Below are 16,720 nucleotides of genomic sequence, written 5' to 3'. Positions count from 1 at the left end.
CGGAATACATCTATGCCAGCTTTTTCATATATTGACCATTTATTTCGTCGGAGTCTATGGAATTATTGTGCTGTGTTTGTTGGACGAGTTTTGATAGAGAGCTGCTCATCGGTGACCGCGAGGTTTCCGTTGAATGTGAGCGACCGCCTTCATCCCCGGCATTGTGTTTGGGGTGTTTCGTGCTGCCCGAATCGGATTGTGCATCTATCACGACTGAGAGCTGCTCATCGGTGACCGCGAGGCTTCCGTTGAATGTGAGCGACCGCCTTCATCCCCGGCATTGCGTTTGCGAATTGTTCTGTGCTGCCCGAATCGGATTATACATCTATCACGGATTACATGAGATCGCTCTCTTATTTGTAAGTACTTTGCAAGCATGCTTAAAAACATGAACTGCCGCTTGCGTCCCAAGTAACTTCCGGTCGTTCCGTCTTTCCAAGCCTGTCGAGTTTTGCTTACGTCACCAGTGCTAGAAAAAATAAATGTCGCAAGCAATGTTCTCCCCAGAAATTTCTGAGAGGTGGACATTACCGCGGATTGGGGTTAGAAAGTAACACCCCTTTTCAGGGTGTTAGACATTAATCACACCCCTTTTAAGGGTGTTAGAGATCACACCCATGACTAAGGGTGTCAGAAAAATCACACCTTTATTCTAGGGTGTGAGAACATCACACCCCTTTTTTAGGGTGTCCGAGATCACACCCCATTCTTAAGGTGCTTAGAATTACAACCCTTTCCTAGAGTGATCTGTTACACGAATAAGGGTGCTCCCCATAGGACAAGCCATTTACACAAATAAGGGTGTTAAAATTTTAAGTGTGTTCGGACCAACCGATTCGTGCCGAGCCACCGCGCCTCTGACTCCACCAGCGGAAGACGACAGGCTTCCGGGAGTGACCAACTGTCGTCCCGGCGTTCCCCATCGAGCTGGGCTGTCGTCATTTCCGGAAAGCGCCATCAGGCGTCGGTCGACCGCCGTTCCCGTCATGCTCGGCGAGGCAGGAAGTTACGTCGCCCAGAGATTGGCTTCCACTCGGCTCCGGGAAGATCAGCCGATCGAGATCTGGGCGTTCGAACCCTAAATCAGAGTCGGCGCTGCTCCAAAAGGAAGTGCGAAAGACATCCGGGTTGATCTCAAACGACCAGTGGTGAACGCGCCCTCCCAAAAGATCGATCCCGGACCGCGCCAAAACGACGAGGGGAATCCGTCATTACTCAAACGCCGAATCTGTTAAAAAAACTGAAAAAAAAAACAACCTTAAATGGACCATGAAGACCACTTTAAAGTTCAGTTTAACGATTGATATGAACGCCAAGTGTCTTGGAGGCAATCTTTACGAAGTTTAAGGCCGATGTAGCGCTTGCGCGCCGCACAAATTAATTGAATAGAACCAGCAACAATCACACCGGGTCCGATGAGAGCGACACCGGAGACTGCGGAAAAATGCAACTTATGAATGACGTGGACCGTAACATCAATTGTGGCACGTTGGGCGATTGGTCGAAATTAGCGGAGTCCTCTTGTCCTCGTTTTTGATCGTAAGTTGTTAAAAAAAAGTTCATATTTTTTTTCTTATTTAGAACAAATTACTACATTAGAATAAAACATTATTTCAGTCGGCGGGCGCGCGTAGTGAAAAGACTGAATAGCTGAGAACCTTTAAAAAAAAGCTGAAACAACTCTTGAAAAAAAAAAAAGAACGAGTTAGAGGAGAATTCTAGAGTATTTTTATCCCGCGAATTTTAATACTACGTTCATTTTCTACGAAGATTTATACTAAACGTGAGAAAACCCGATATCCCCGGCCAGTCGTGACGTCGCACTAGGATCTTTGGGCCGCCAAGCGCGTGTCGCTCGTGTGGGCAGTGCGTGCAATCGCAAGCTTGCCAGGTGTATTTTTACGCACTGACGTCAGTCGCGACGTCTATTTGTGACCTTTTCGAAGAGAGCAAGAGAGCACGCCCAGAGCTTTGACAGGTGCTGAAGAGGCGCTAGAGCAAGGATTCCGATAACTCCTAGTATGACGCCACGCCCGTGCACTTTTATATTAACTTTAATGAATAATTTCTGCAGCCTCCGTGCGCCAAATTGAAAAATAATCTCGATATTCGTGATCTTGGAGGCCAAATGAAGACGATTTTAATGTTTCTCCTCAAATATAAAACCGCTTCAGTCTCCCTTCAACTTGAAAAGTGTTTAGTGTGGTACATGTCAAAAAATTGTCTTTTGTTGTTGTGTTTTTTTGTTTTTTTTTCTTGAGAAAAACAAAATTGGCGAATCATTGTGTTCTGTTTGGTTTTTGGCGCGGCTCTTAGTTCCACGCGCGAATGGAGCTGCAGAAACTGTTCCAGGCTGACGCGCTGCAGTTTCGAACACTCGTCAGGGTTCATTTTAAAAAGTTTCGGTCATACCTCGTTCACTCTAAGAAAAAAAGGGTGTAGTCGGGTGCATCGGGCGCAAATGCACCCTTTTCCTGAAAGGTGAATCCTGCGATACCCAGCAAGGGTACTTGTACACCAAAAATAATCATCCCCCTCTCCTTAAAGACCTCTAGGTGTATCAGTGCACCCCCACGATAGCCACGCGCCCCGATCAGATTGTGCTTGGATTCCCCCTTGGGGGTCACTTTTTAAGTTGGGCAGTATCTTAGGAAGTATGGAGCTATCTTGTTCACTCGGTGTTGACAGTAGAGTGGACGCTATGCTTGTTTTAAGCCAATCGGGTCTCCGGGTAGGATCACTTGGCTACAGTCTCCAAGCTAGAGATAAGGCAGAGCACGGCACCTGCTTCAAGGCCAAGGCCAAGGATAGCCTCCACTGCGCTTTTAACTTGGGTTGAACTTTAAAGAGGATATAAGTGACGAATCCTCTCGTTGTGTTCATTTTTGGGTCGCCCCTGAAGATAAGCCTTTGCGAGGGCGCTTCCCTTTTGGCCTTGAAAAAGCTGTAATTTGCTTTTTCTTTCTCTCCCTAAGCTGAAAGCGTGGAAGAAGGTGAGCAGTTACCGGACCAATGAACCGAAGGCGTTTTTATCCCTCGACATCGCTGTCTGGGCGCGGGTGACGGCAGGAGCGCGATCATTTGGTAAAGGTTTCACGGGTGACGTAGAAGCTCTTTTTGGGGCTACGGGCCGTTCGTCGAACGACAATTCGTAACAGGGCGATTCGTAGCAGGGCTATTTGTCGCGTAGGACAATTTGTCATACGGCTATTCGTCGCTAGGGCATCTAGTCGAAAACTGAGTTTTATATTTCTAGTTTATTTTTTTTAGGAAAGTTTAGGGGAATTGGAAAGGGGAAGGGGGAGGGTATGGAACGTGTATATAGAAATATGAAGTTCAGAAGTCTTCCAAGAAAAGTTCGAACAATCTCTTGTTGTTCGCCTTCTTTTGAAGTTTCGGAAAGGTCGGAGGCTGCTCTTCTAAACATGCGTGCTGCGTTGTATCCTGTTTGGATAGTTCACCATCCTTTGTCCGGTTTCGATACTCTATTCACCTTGAAGCCGACAGTGGACGGGAGGCTGTATGTTCGCCGGGCCAACAGTTTGAGTGGTTCAGCAAGCGTGCGATTTTTTGTTATTTCTTTGTTATTTAGATTTCGCTTATCTTTTTTTCGGAAAGTCCAGAACGGACTTTCAAGACTTACAAGATAAAGTTTACAAAAAACGTCTTTGTCATCCACATCCTTTTAGTTCCAAGGGGACGTTCGTACACCAGCCAAATGCTATAAAATAACTGGTCTAAGATTTTATTTTGGCAGTCGCTATGGAAGTCATCAGGTCATCAGAAAGACAATTTGTAGCAGAACAACTCGTAGCAGGGCGATTCGTCACTTGGGGCAATTCGTCCTAGGGCTACTCGTAATTGGGCAATTCGCCCAGATGACGATTCGTCACCCTATTGAATCCTTATTACGTGTTTAATTTTCACAGTTTTTCAACAACGAAGGTTATTTCTCATTTGGTGTTCTGATTTGTAGCATAATGTTTAAGATTTGGCTTAAATGTTCTACTTTCGCAGTAGACGCTGTCTAGTTCTGCGGGTATATGACACAACCGAGTTACAAATATGTTTCAGTGATTTTGATAGCACAACCACACAGGTGTCAGTTCACGAAGAGTGTTTTATTTGCATCGAAAACTCTGCATGTAGGCATCCCATAGAGTAATGTACACAAGGTAAAGAGCGGACACTGGCATAGGCCCCAGCGGCCCAGATAGACCAGTGACAGGTAGCACTCCTAGCGGGCGGTATTAAGTATAATCTGATTCCGTTTCCGGTCAAGTTAGTTTCGGTTTCGGTTTGGGCGTTTTTCCTCCGGTTCTCCGGTACCCTTCTTTCTCTCTCTCTTTCCTCCCCGTCCCGCTCTGCTCTGGGGAGTTCCTTGACTCCCGAAACCGCTGCTTTTTTTTTTTTTTTTTTTAATATTGACGCCTTTTTACTTTATTTTTTACGATGGAGTCCGTGCAAAATGTGTCAAACAATATTTCAACTTACTTCACAAAGCAGAAGTATATATATTTCTTTTTTTTCTATTGTAAAGCATTCAAGTTACACAATCGCCGCATTGACTCCTGGCTGGTGGAGCATTTTGGAGTCAACAACAGTAAGTGGTTCGAACACATTTTATTGGACCACATTCATGTCTACATGATTTACTTCAGAAGCTCTGTATGTTTTATACGAAAGAGATCGATACTCACAAAAATAAATGAATATGCAGGACTTCGGCATATCGTAAACTTCGTAAAAGATTCTTAGCGGAACCAAGTTAACAAAACCTTTCCACGGAGAACATGCTTTATGATACATTCACTTTCACGCCGACTCAGGTACGGGAAGTAAGTGCAAAAATAAATAGGACATTGCTATGATTACCAGTCATAAGAGTATAATAACAGTGCGATGCACACGCCGGATAGTACACATTCCCGATTTCCAGCAAATATAAAAAAACACCAATTTGCATAGCCTCAAACTCACTGCGGGCAAGCCATTACCAAACAATGAGAAGTCTATTCAAAATCTGACAAGATTCAACGCCCCTAAACATTCCCCGAAATTGTTCAGAAAAGAAATATGGCTTCAGAAAAAAGCGGCTAAAAAACTATGGACAGTGGATACAAAAGTGGATACATTTTCTTTAAAATACTTTTAGCCTCTATACACTATTTTCTATCGAAATTTTGTAGAAAGTGGACAAATATTTCTGTTGGGGAGCCGTGATACACATTCGCTGGAAAAAGAGGAAACAAATATTTGGAGAGCAAGCTGCACCGCCCACTTAATAAGCACTTTTTGTTTTTGGTTTGGCAACCGCCTCTGTTAATACACTATTAACAGTTAAACCTGTCTCGTTCTTACTAGCCACTGAAGAGTGCAACCGAACTTTGTCCAAATTCCAGTTAAGAAATCAAACATGTCAACACAAGCGTATTCTGCAAAACAAGTTTAAAAACCCTTTGTTGTGCTCCTCTGGGCAAAGGCTAAAACCACCCAGACCTCAAAGTGTGCTATACAGGGCGGCACACACTCCTCGAACATGTGTCACACTCTCTATTATGGGAAGAAAGTGATTTTCTAGTTGCTGAATCAAATGAAAGGCAGCCTGTGATGGTACTTCTAAGTTCCCGAAGAATTTTCCGGGCACGTGGTATGCTTTAGGAACAAGACAGTACTGGTGAGGTCTGGTCAAGTTATTAGACTCATCCGATAGCAGCTGAGAACAGCCACAGCTGTAAGTTGTCTGTTCAAGCAAAAGCTTGATCAGATAGCCCCAAACGTAATAAAAAAGTGGAAGAGTCATCAATTATGTTAGACCTGATGTCTGATGCCAGCTCAGAAATATCCTCTAGTGGCGGGAAGTTATCAATTGGAAGACATTCCACAATGTCTGAAATCAAACTTCCATGGTGCGAAGATATTTGTAACTCCTTTAGGAGGTCAGCCTTGTCATCCTCTCCGTTTTCATTGTCCGACAGTTTGAACAGTTTCTTTATTCAGAGATGTTTTAGTCCTGAGTTGAACTGATACACATTTGGGTTTGTGTTGCAGCCCAGCATGTGTCGTATATAGCTCCAAAAACGTTCTCAAGTGTGTCTTGCTGCAGGCGTCGTGTAAGTAAGAACTCAAAGTTATGGCTGCTTGAAAGCTCATCCCAGAGCATGAGGACACTTTTTATAGTAACTTGCCACCCAGTGGTGGCTTGTGGCTGCCTCCTACTTTGGAACTGCCATGCTGAAATCCATCCTAGTAATTGGTGGAGAAAATCAAGTATTTCAGATTCTCCCTTCAGAATGGCATGAGGCAACTTCTGAAATGTCTTCTTGAATTTTTTAGCTGTTTAGACAATCAAAAAGTATGCACATCCTATCACAAATATAGGCTGTAGTCATGGCTGCCTCAGAAAGTTCCTTGGCATAAACAAGGGATATGATTGCAAGAAAGAGTGAGGCACTCAGTACCTGTGGGGCACAATTTCCTTCCATGTTACATAAAGGTTCTTGAAAAAGTGTGTCTCTCAGTAAGTTTTGGAGCCAATTGCAATCTCATCTCATGGATAGAACAATAAAGTTCAACAATAGAAGACCACTCAATGACCTAACTTCCAATGCAAAGTTTGTGGGCTTGGAGATTGCTCTTGGTTGTTTTAGGAAGGTGCGGAACATCAAAGACAAAGCAAACGTGTTCGTTGTCAACTTCAAAAAATGGCTTATCGCCACACACACCAAGCTTACGTTTGAAGCTCCCTAACCACAGACTTTACTGTGAAGCCAACAGTCTTAAAGGGGCGATGCACTGATATTTGTATTTTGCGCAAATACCGCTTAAAACAAATCCCTGACGTTAATGATCTGTGAAATACCCGTTCGTTCTCACCACACGCAATCAAAGTCGCAGAAAAAAATGAAAAAAAAAAAAAAAACGAGTAGAGTTCACCCCCTCAACTGGCAGCCAGAACAAGCGGCCCCGTGATCTGGAGCCGATTATATGCCGCCAATGTTGATCATAGCCATGCGCTGGGGTTGGCAAAGCACAGGACACGCGCTAAGTTCCAGACATTGTTATGGCTCGGCTGTTGTCGTCATTGCAGCGATTGGACACAGGACACTACCCGAATGTTTCTCAAACTATCAATTATCACGAGCCCGAATCGAGTGTCCACGCCATGCTCGGGTCCAATCTATGAGCCGTATTCAAATATCGTCACTGGGCGGTACTGCTACCGCCCAGCTACGTCATCAGGTTTTTCGAAGGAGAGATTGAATGAAAACACTGGGTTTTGTCCTCGAAATTACAGCGCAACAAAGGAGTTTCTTGGTCAGTGGCGTTGCGTGCGAGTATCCTTGAGTCCCACTAGTGCCAGTAAGCTCGTGTAAAGTGAAAAACATTCCAATTGAATATCGTTGCACCGCCCCTTTAAGCTCCCAAATGAGAGAAATGAGGAGACTGCGTTAAACCGAAGACGCTATTGGAGTGTGCACAAGAGTGTATGCAAGGGGCTAAACGCACCTCCTGGAAATTTCTGACAGCGTAACAACCAAGGCTCTATCTGCAATGTCGAGGTTCGTTCAAAACCGTCATCTGTAAACCCATGGACAACGTCGTGTGCAGGGTCGTAAGTTAAATTCTTTTTTAAAACAATCTCATCGAAAATCAACATGCACATACGTTCAAGTGCAGCCAGACAGCCCGGCCGAAATAACAGCGCGAGAAGCTCGAACCGATCGGCTCCACGAATTCACGCCGAGCATGCGAGCACGCGGGCGGTCATGCGTCACCTTGATTGATAGAAAGTCGACCGAACATGATGCAGCAGAAAGCACAGATGGAAGGCATGCACGGCACAGACGAACGACCCAGGGACGAGCAGAGGCCATGCAGAATGATGCAGAGGTGACGGCGTGCAGGCAGGCAGGCCATGGCAGGCGCCATTCATCACGTGGGTTTTGTGACGTATTTGATTTAAACTATTTAGTCGTTTTAAGTACTTTAAACAATATTAAAGCATTGTCATTTAAAATATAAATACTTTTCACAGAAAGTGTTTTAATTTATTTTAACTAAATTGTAGAAAAGCGCCACGTAGCGGAGGGTATGAAACGCACTATCTGGGCCGCGAATCGGCTCCTGTGTCCTCTCTTTACGTTTACTATATTACTCTATGGGCATCCTGCGTTGCCCAGGAGGCGCTGCGAAAAATGACTTGTTTTGGGTAGTACAAACTTGAGCGACTCAAACTGCCACACATATAGAAGCGTGCCTGCTCTGGCGCGAAACACGGTAACGAATGAAGTAGAGAAAAAAACGAAAAATGCTAACTAACGTTGTCGAAGCACAGGCCAAAGCTGGGACGATAAGAGCGGGAACCAAAAAACGCCGTATCACGCGTCCCAAAGAAACTTAAAGGGAAGAAAAAATAAAGACGTCGGAACGCCAGGTGTTCTAACGTCCCCACTGAGAGATGCGAGACGCGTACCTTAGCGGTGGTGGCATGAATCCGGAACTTTAGACTGTCTTGAGGCGTTGAATGTTGCCGATTTCGGACGCCCAAAGGTGTTTTTCCGTTCTTCTGCACTACAGAAAAGGAAAAAAATCACAGCGAAGGCGCCACATTAGTGGGAGTTCAGCCAGGTGAGCTTGTACTATCCAAAATGAGGGCGCCACGGCTTGTTCAAAGCTTCAGTGCAGGAGGCCCATAGGTGGCATTCACTGAGCGTGCAGGTTCGAGTTTGCTAGGGAGCGCCACCGGCGATCCGCCTTCTTTGAGGTCGCGGTTTGACGTTTGACTGCGTTGGGTACACGGACCGTCCGCCGGTTGTGTGTTTGTGTGTGCTAATTTTGTATCGTTGAAGCTTGGTTGAACAGAAAAGAGAAAACAGTTTATCCCGAGGGCGGGCCGTTTTAATTTCTTTGTTACCGCCGAGTATCGTGTGTAAAGGCTCAACCGCACGTAAGCAATTTAGCGACCGACGAGACGAGCGACGACTACCCGCTTTCCTGTCGCTCTTTCACTCGTGCGACGAGGCGAACCCCGTGAAAGCGACGGGAGCAGGCGACCAAGGCGATGAGCGATGATTTCTAGAAATCTAAAAACCGAATGGCGCGACGAGCGACCGTGAGAAATCTCTGTCGCTCGTCGCCGACTCCCGTCGCTGTCGCCGTTCTCGCTAAATCGCTTACATGCGGTTCACCCTTCACTGTTGCGTAGCTTGGTTTTTGAACTTCTAGAAAACTTAGCTCTCATCCCCTTGGTTCTTCGTCGCTTTCACGCGGTTTGCCTCGTCGCGCGAGCGACATCAACCGGGTCGCCGTCGCTTGTCTCGTCGCTAGCCAAATGGCTTGCTTGCAGTTTTTAAATAGTTTGGACTAATAAAAAACGCGGCGCATTTTCCATTAGCTGCGCACTCTGTGAGCCGCACGGTATGTTTCTGCACAGGAGCGAACACCGAAAGCAGACGTACGACAAGGAGGCGATGGAGCAACACAGTTACACGGCCGTAGTAGAAAAAATCCGCTAGAAAAAAAAAACAATAAGGAAACTAGCAAAACAAAACGAAGTAATCACGCCGTGCTACCCCAAAGTAAAGCCCCAAAGTAAAAAAAAAATCGCAGTTCTCGCAGAAGAGTTAAAGCTGTGGGCACGGCGCGCGACACGGAGCGCTGCATGGAGCGAATCCCGGACAAAAGCTCACCCATTTTTTCACAGACCCGGACAAAAGCTCACCAGGAGAAAATTTAATGTTGGTCTTAAGACGAGTGCGGACAACTTAGGTGCATGCCTGCGACACTAAAATATTCAAATACCTTTACAACGCACAATGAGGGAAAGAATTCATTTTCTCAGCCATTCACTTCAAATATTACCTTGAACCCCAAGAAAACCCATGCATTAGTAAAGAAGGGACCTTGAGCTTAATCTTTATGTACGCGTTTAGCGTAACATAAGCGCAATGAAAAAGCAAGTTCACCGAAGGGTGACTTCGCTTCTTCAGTCACATTTCGGGTTCAAAAACTTCGGTTCACGACGTTTTTTGGGCGATGCACAAGGGTGCTCCGGCATACCTTCAGTCAAGCAAGCTTGATCTTTTCAGCTCCACTCAGTTGCGGTGACCAGCACTTTCGTGTATAGAATTTTCTCGGGGCATCTGAGTGGGTTCGAGCTTTGTTCTGAATGCAGGTTCTTGGTCACCGTCGAACTGAACGTGATCGAGAAAGATTTTACTGAACCATTCCTCGCGTGCTGCTGACTTGCGAAAGCGACGGTGCCGATACAAGTTCATTTACGCCATTGATATGGCAAAACCTAAACTGCCATACGAACCACCAGATGGCACTGAATTTCGGAAAGGGTCTATTGGCATTTTCGAAAACGCCGCCCGATCCAATGGTGGTCCAACATTGGTGCCAATATTGGACCACTGGTTTGCCAACGTTCTAGCCCACGTTGGACCAACGTGGTTTGCGCTTTTTTTTCCAATATTGGTGTAGAGGTTTCACCGTTGGCTGAACCAACATTGGCACCCACCGCTCTACACACTGGATCTTCCAACATGGGCTTAAATATTGGCTATTCCAATATTGGCATCCAGTTTAATACACTGGCTAGTTTTTCGCATCCATTGTCTATGCCATTATTGGAAGTCATTTTTCAGCCAGTGGTGTAACGAGCGTCACAAAAAACACTACAGAGAACCAAGCAAGTATCTTGCCCTTTTTCCTCAAGCACTGTTTTCCTTCTGATATTAAAATCTAATGAATTCAGCAATTTTACCGTATTTGGACACATTAGAAATCATTAAAGCATGCAAATGAATTGTTCATAACGTATGACAGTTCATAATTTATTTAAACCGAATAAAAAGATATAAAACATTGTGCAATCAAGGGGGGCCTGGGCAGACTTGGCGGCAGGGTCGGCGGCAGGCTCGGTAGTGGACAGGGCAGAGGGCTGGGCAAAGGGATTCCACGCAGGGGCCTGGCCACAAGATTCCGAAAGAGACAGAAGCGGGGGTTTGGATTCAGGTGAAGAGTTGCAGAGGCTCTCAGTTCTCTCCTACGCTTGTTAATAATGAATATCAAAATAAAACATAGCTTCATTATTAATCGCCGCCCTTTAAATAACTATTCGATTAATCGGTTCAGTTGCTCTTCAAGTATAAAATCTCGACTTTTCTATGTTTACTTTTCCTTATAGTAAACGTTCTTTTGCGGTGAATTATTTTTCGTTATTTTGTATGTAGAAAACTGAGTACTGCCTTCTAAAATAAACAGATGCGCAGGTAAGACACCGGGGCCGGCTTCCTGGAATCAGTGTCTCAGCTGAGACTGGGTGAAAGAAAGCACTGTAAAGGCTGAAACGCGCGAGCGTCTTGAGTCGAGGCTTGAGTCCCGTTCAGATTGTACGCTGGCTTTGACAGTGCTTTTCTTTTCCCCGTCTCAGCTGAGACGCTGTTTCTAGCAAGACGGCCCAGGCGTTTACTATTGTTTTGTTCGTCCGTCTTGTCCTTACTCAGAGCTTAATCGATCTAGATTAAAATGCTCATAGGGATTTTCAAAAATTAATCAAATAGTACGAAGGTTATTTCATACGTTGCTTAGCTCTACTCTTGCAACATCATGGTGTCTCTTAACCTTTCACCTAGCTTTAAGAAGTCTAAAGAATTACAATCTCACTATTTAAGTTCACACTAATAGTTCCACGTTAATTTGAAAAAAACGTGTTTAAGATTTACGGTTTTGGCGGCACGGAAATATGTAGTTTTAAATGTACCCATAGTGCCTCCATAATATTTACAATGTATAAATCCAACCGCTGGCACCCTCTTTAGCTCACCAGTGTCAAACGCACTACTAAACTAAAAGTTCAATAAATACCCCGTTATACGTAAGAACCTGACAGTTGAACAGAACTGGATGTTTGAATCAATCAAGAATTTAAAATAAATGACGCACATTAAATAGCTTATCGTGTAAAGAAAATTACTGGCAATTACACTCGCAGAGCGCGGTGACATAACTGACACTCCACTCGCACCCAACAAGCCGAACATTGGCAAATAAGGACTACTCAACGCTCTGCGGTATTCGGCTTTGGACATACCGGGAGGACTTTTTACTACAGTACACATCTACCGCCAAGACGACAGCCATATTTTAACAAGAAAAATTACTTCGAACACAGAAATAACCAATTAGAACGTCTCTCATGGTCTATTAGAATAAGAAGAACTTACAAATAGCGCTGTACAGAGTCTTTCGAGCCGATCGCTGTGAATTACACGCGAACTCGTCGGAGATTCCTGGCACAGAGTTCGACACGGTTCAAACTCATCGGATGGTGACAGAAAGTACACTGCGTAGCAAGAATACATATGATTCCCTATGATCAGGAAGACCTCTCCTTGTCACTCACATGAAAGAGAGGGTGGTCCGTCGTGTCTTCGGTCCGTCGAAGCTAGTGGTCACATGTATGCCCACAACAAAGGAAAATCACCGATGTGAAGGCGCTGTCGAAAGAATATCCATGGTCCTGGCAATCCGCATGTTGAAGATCGCACTTGGCACTAAGACGAAATACGCTGCTGGTGATCGAAACCCTAGAACCACCGTTCTTGCCGGTTCCAGTATAGGGTAGCGTGGATGGCAGAGATGCCAAGCCGCTTCGCCCGATAAAAACAGTCTGCTAAGAAATCAAATGCACTCAGACGACTTAGAAACGGACACCACGGTGTCCTGATATCCGCATGATTATCTGGTCGTTCTTGTGCCTTGGAGAAAACAGCTATTTCTGCCACAAAAAAACAAACAAACAAAAAAGCATGCATAAATTGCGAAGCTCATCTGCCAACTTGCAGTTCGCGGATGCGCGTGTTGGATATCGAGGAGACCGTCCCCACCGTCTTCCAGTCGCTACCTTATCGTGTGGCCTTGATGTACGCGATCCCACTTTCTGTATGCGTGTGTTTCGCGGTCTGGACTCCATCATCCCTAAGCTTAGAGTGCAAAGGAAGCTAAGAAGCTCGGTGAACTAATCGCAGGTCTATTTTTAATCACGTGATCACGCTCTTTCCCGTAACCACGCGCAGAGAGCGGTGCAGGTGATGACTCGTCCGGCCGGCGCGTAGCTTCCACGGCACTGTCAGCTTAGGAATGCGCAGTGTTCTCCTCCCTCAAGGACGCCGAGCCCTCTTCACTCACAAAGGATAGATTTAGAGAGATTAGTGACAGCGTGGGGAAAACGGGGGGGGGGGGGGGGGGGTGACTGTTCTCTTGTCACCCTCTCTCGCCTTTCCGAAGCCGTTCCGAGAGCGTCGGCACCCGACCCTCCGTTGACCACTTCTCGAATTCTTTCGTTTGTTTCTGCTGGTATTTGCTATCCGGGTTTCCAAAAACCAAGGTAGTAGAGATTGCTTAGACGTGATAACCCTACAGCAAGAGGACGAAACGGGACTGACAGACACGAAGCTCCGAAATCAGCTTGGAGCCTAATGTCAAAATTAAAAAGAGACAATGATAAATAAAATGCGGAAAAAAGGACTAGACTCTAGATCAAGACGAACATTGCCGTCTGCTATCAGTGCCTTGGCGCCATGTAGGAGGCATTCAGTCTCTTTTTGTGGCTGTCAAGATCATAAAGTTCACATAATAACCTATTATGTTGACTCTATAACCCGGACATCGTTTTTCTTTTCTTTTTTTCCAGTTGGCGGTTCTGATGAGCCCATGTCGCTAGCGACTCCTTAATATGCACAGTGAAGAAGCAAAACTTTGCCATTAAGTTCTGTACCTTGTTATTGTCTTGTTCACTTTGCAGAAAAGCACTTGAATTGCGCTTTGAACAAATAACATAAAATTTACAAGCGCTCGAGCAATTTGAACTTGTTGAGGTAAAACGAACACGCCTAAACCAGCCTATTCCAACATGCTTCCACTCTTAAGCCAATGGTATTGTCAGACAAACACACACTGACCATTATATGCCACTGTGTTCTTGAAATGACGATGAGCCAATGGTACCAACAGGACAACAGTAACCACTAAAAGCTCGTGTTTATTCAACGTTGTCAAGCCAACAGCGTCCATTTTATGCCAGTCCCCACCAAATATTGGAATGCCAACGGCACGGACAGGCCAACGTTGACCATTTTATTCCAGTATTCATCTAATGTTAGCAAGCCAACGGTACTCAAAGGCCAACATTGTCAGGCTTACGCAAGTATTTGTCCAATATTTGCAAGCCAATTGAATGGACAGGCCAAGATTGCCCATTTTATACCAGTGTTTATCCAATATTCGCAAGCCAATGGAACTGACAGGCCAACATTGTCCGGTTTACGCCAGTATTCATCCAATATTCGCAAGTCAATGGAACTTACAGGCCAAGATGGCCCATTTTATACCAGTGTTCATCCAATATTCGCAAGCCAATGGAACTGACAGGCCAACATTGCCCATTTTTTGCCAGTGTTCATTCAATATTCGCAAGCCAATGGAACTGTCAGGCCAAGATTGCCCATTTTATGCCAATCTGCTTCCAATATTGGTTGGTCATTGGAGAAGCTGGGCCATCACTGAAGATTCTATATAATGGTATAGCCAATATTGGAAGTAGATTGGCTAAAGTGGAGCATCATTGGACCTTTTTTTGCCAAAGCTCTTCCAATATTGGCCCAACACCTTGTGCTGCCTGGGCAGTCTCCCGGCAGCTGGCAGAATTTTTTCCCCGAAATTCTACCGCTAGCCGCCTCTCATTGGCGGTGCAATCAGTTCATCGAACTACATTTCATAGACAGATCGTTTCATCAACACGCGATGTTTCATAAAAAAAAAACTCAACATATGTTTTTTTTCCTTCTTTTTTTGTTGCAATGAACCGCTTCAGACTTAGCATGAAGCGGCGTGAAAGGGTGGGCTGGTTCGGTGAGCACGCGCCCCAGGAATACACGCGCTTTGAGATGCCCCCTACAACATGCAATTTGTGTAACGAATGTCTAGGAAACATTGCGCCTCAGTAATACACGCGCGACGAAATGCCCCTACAGCGCGCAATTCGCGTAACGAATGTCGATGAAACGTAAATGTCGACCAGAAAGGCGGCAACGAAACGTGTTTTTGCGAAACGCAGGGAGAATAAAAAAGTCAGTATTCTACCTGCAGTTGTGACATTATTTCAGACAGATAATGGCAGGCGACTGTCGGTAAGATTGCGGGAAAATTATTCTCCCGGCTGCCAGGAGATAGGCACTGCCCAATTGTAGAGGTTATCCGGAAGAGTACCCATACAAGAACGGACAATGATCACCAAGTGGGTTGCAGCACACTTACGTTGAAAATACCGGACTTGAAAGATGTAATCCGACTTATACGTCAACACGGGCACTGCAGAACAACCACTCAAACACAAAAACTAGAAGGAAGTGATACGTGAAGATTCAACACGATGTAGCACACGCTGCCATTTGCCGAACCGAACACTAAATTATTGAAAAGACGGTGAGAGTGCAGGCGAGCTGGTGGTAGCTAATCATGTCGTATTACACCTGAGACTGCGGTGGGAGAAATCGGAAGAACTTTCAGTAGAAGGAAGAGACACAGAGAACGTTCTCTTTGTCTGTTCCTTCTACTGAAAGTTCTTCCGATTTCTCCCACCGCAGTCTCAGGTGTAATACGACATGATTAACTCAATTATTCACAAGAATGTCTTGGGCTTCTTTAAAGAAATCGACACGGGTAAGACTTTTCGAACGAGATACCATTTACCACAGAAGCGAAATCCACAGCGGGCCTACACCCCGCAGTCCGCATCACGCGCGAAACTAGGTCCGGTCTTTGCGACGCAGGCATTCCAAGTTTGTCAACGGCAAATGCGTCATCCGTCAAACCACGTGATCATGCGATAAAACGTGTACGAATCATTCGTCCCAACGAGGTAGAGGGGCTTAGAGCGATAAACCGGGGTTCCGGTCTGCACTCGAAAATGACCCCCATAAGGCGGCTGCCATTGTACGCAAATTTGACCACTCGTCACATGACCAAACCAAAGACGTGACGTCACAGGAAAGATGGCAGCGCCCATGCAGCGGCTGGCCCCAGCTGGGTCGGAGCTTGTCGGATACTTTGTTGGTTGTCGTTCGTCTCGGTGAGCTGATTTCAGACACGAAAGCCGTCATATGAGGCCGATCGAAAGCGACTTCAGAGTTCAGCGTGGTGCCTGACGTAGGTATAACGTGAAAATACGGAGGAACGGTGTGCATTTCGCTTGTGACCGACGGGGATATTGCCACGAAGGAGACAATCGGCCTTACGTTGCTTGGACCTCGGATTGATTCGGACACCGCTAGGATAAATTTTAAGGCGACGTTTCTGTGCTCTCGTTGACCATTGGAACCCTCGAGATCTGCAGTAAAGCGTGTACAATATATTTAGATACACAGTTTAGCGACGGAAATTGCGTGAGTCGTGCTTGGCAGTGTGCAATCGTGGTGCCGCTTCGTTCAAATGACCGAAGGCTCACTTTGGTTGCGAGGTGCACCGGAGAGCTGTCTTGCCGCTTGTAGTTCCCGTGCCGTGCTAAATGATACTGTGCTGCTTCCCTAACTGTTCCGGCGTAGACGTGCACTTTCACGGAGCACAGGTGTTGCAGTTAGTATTGATTCCGCTGGTCCGTTTCGTTGACACCAAAGTTTCATCAACACTCGTTACGCGAATTGCAAGCTGTATG

The sequence above is a fragment of the Ixodes scapularis genome, unplaced genomic scaffold (assembly GCF_016920785.2).
Source record: "Ixodes scapularis isolate PalLabHiFi unplaced genomic scaffold, ASM1692078v2 PGA_scaffold6__148_contigs__length_123643588, whole genome shotgun sequence".
NCBI classification, from domain to species: Eukaryota; Metazoa; Arthropoda; class Arachnida; order Ixodida; family Ixodidae; genus Ixodes; species Ixodes scapularis.
The sequence above is the reverse complement of the archived record's forward strand: the minus strand, read 5'-3'. Positions refer to the sequence as shown.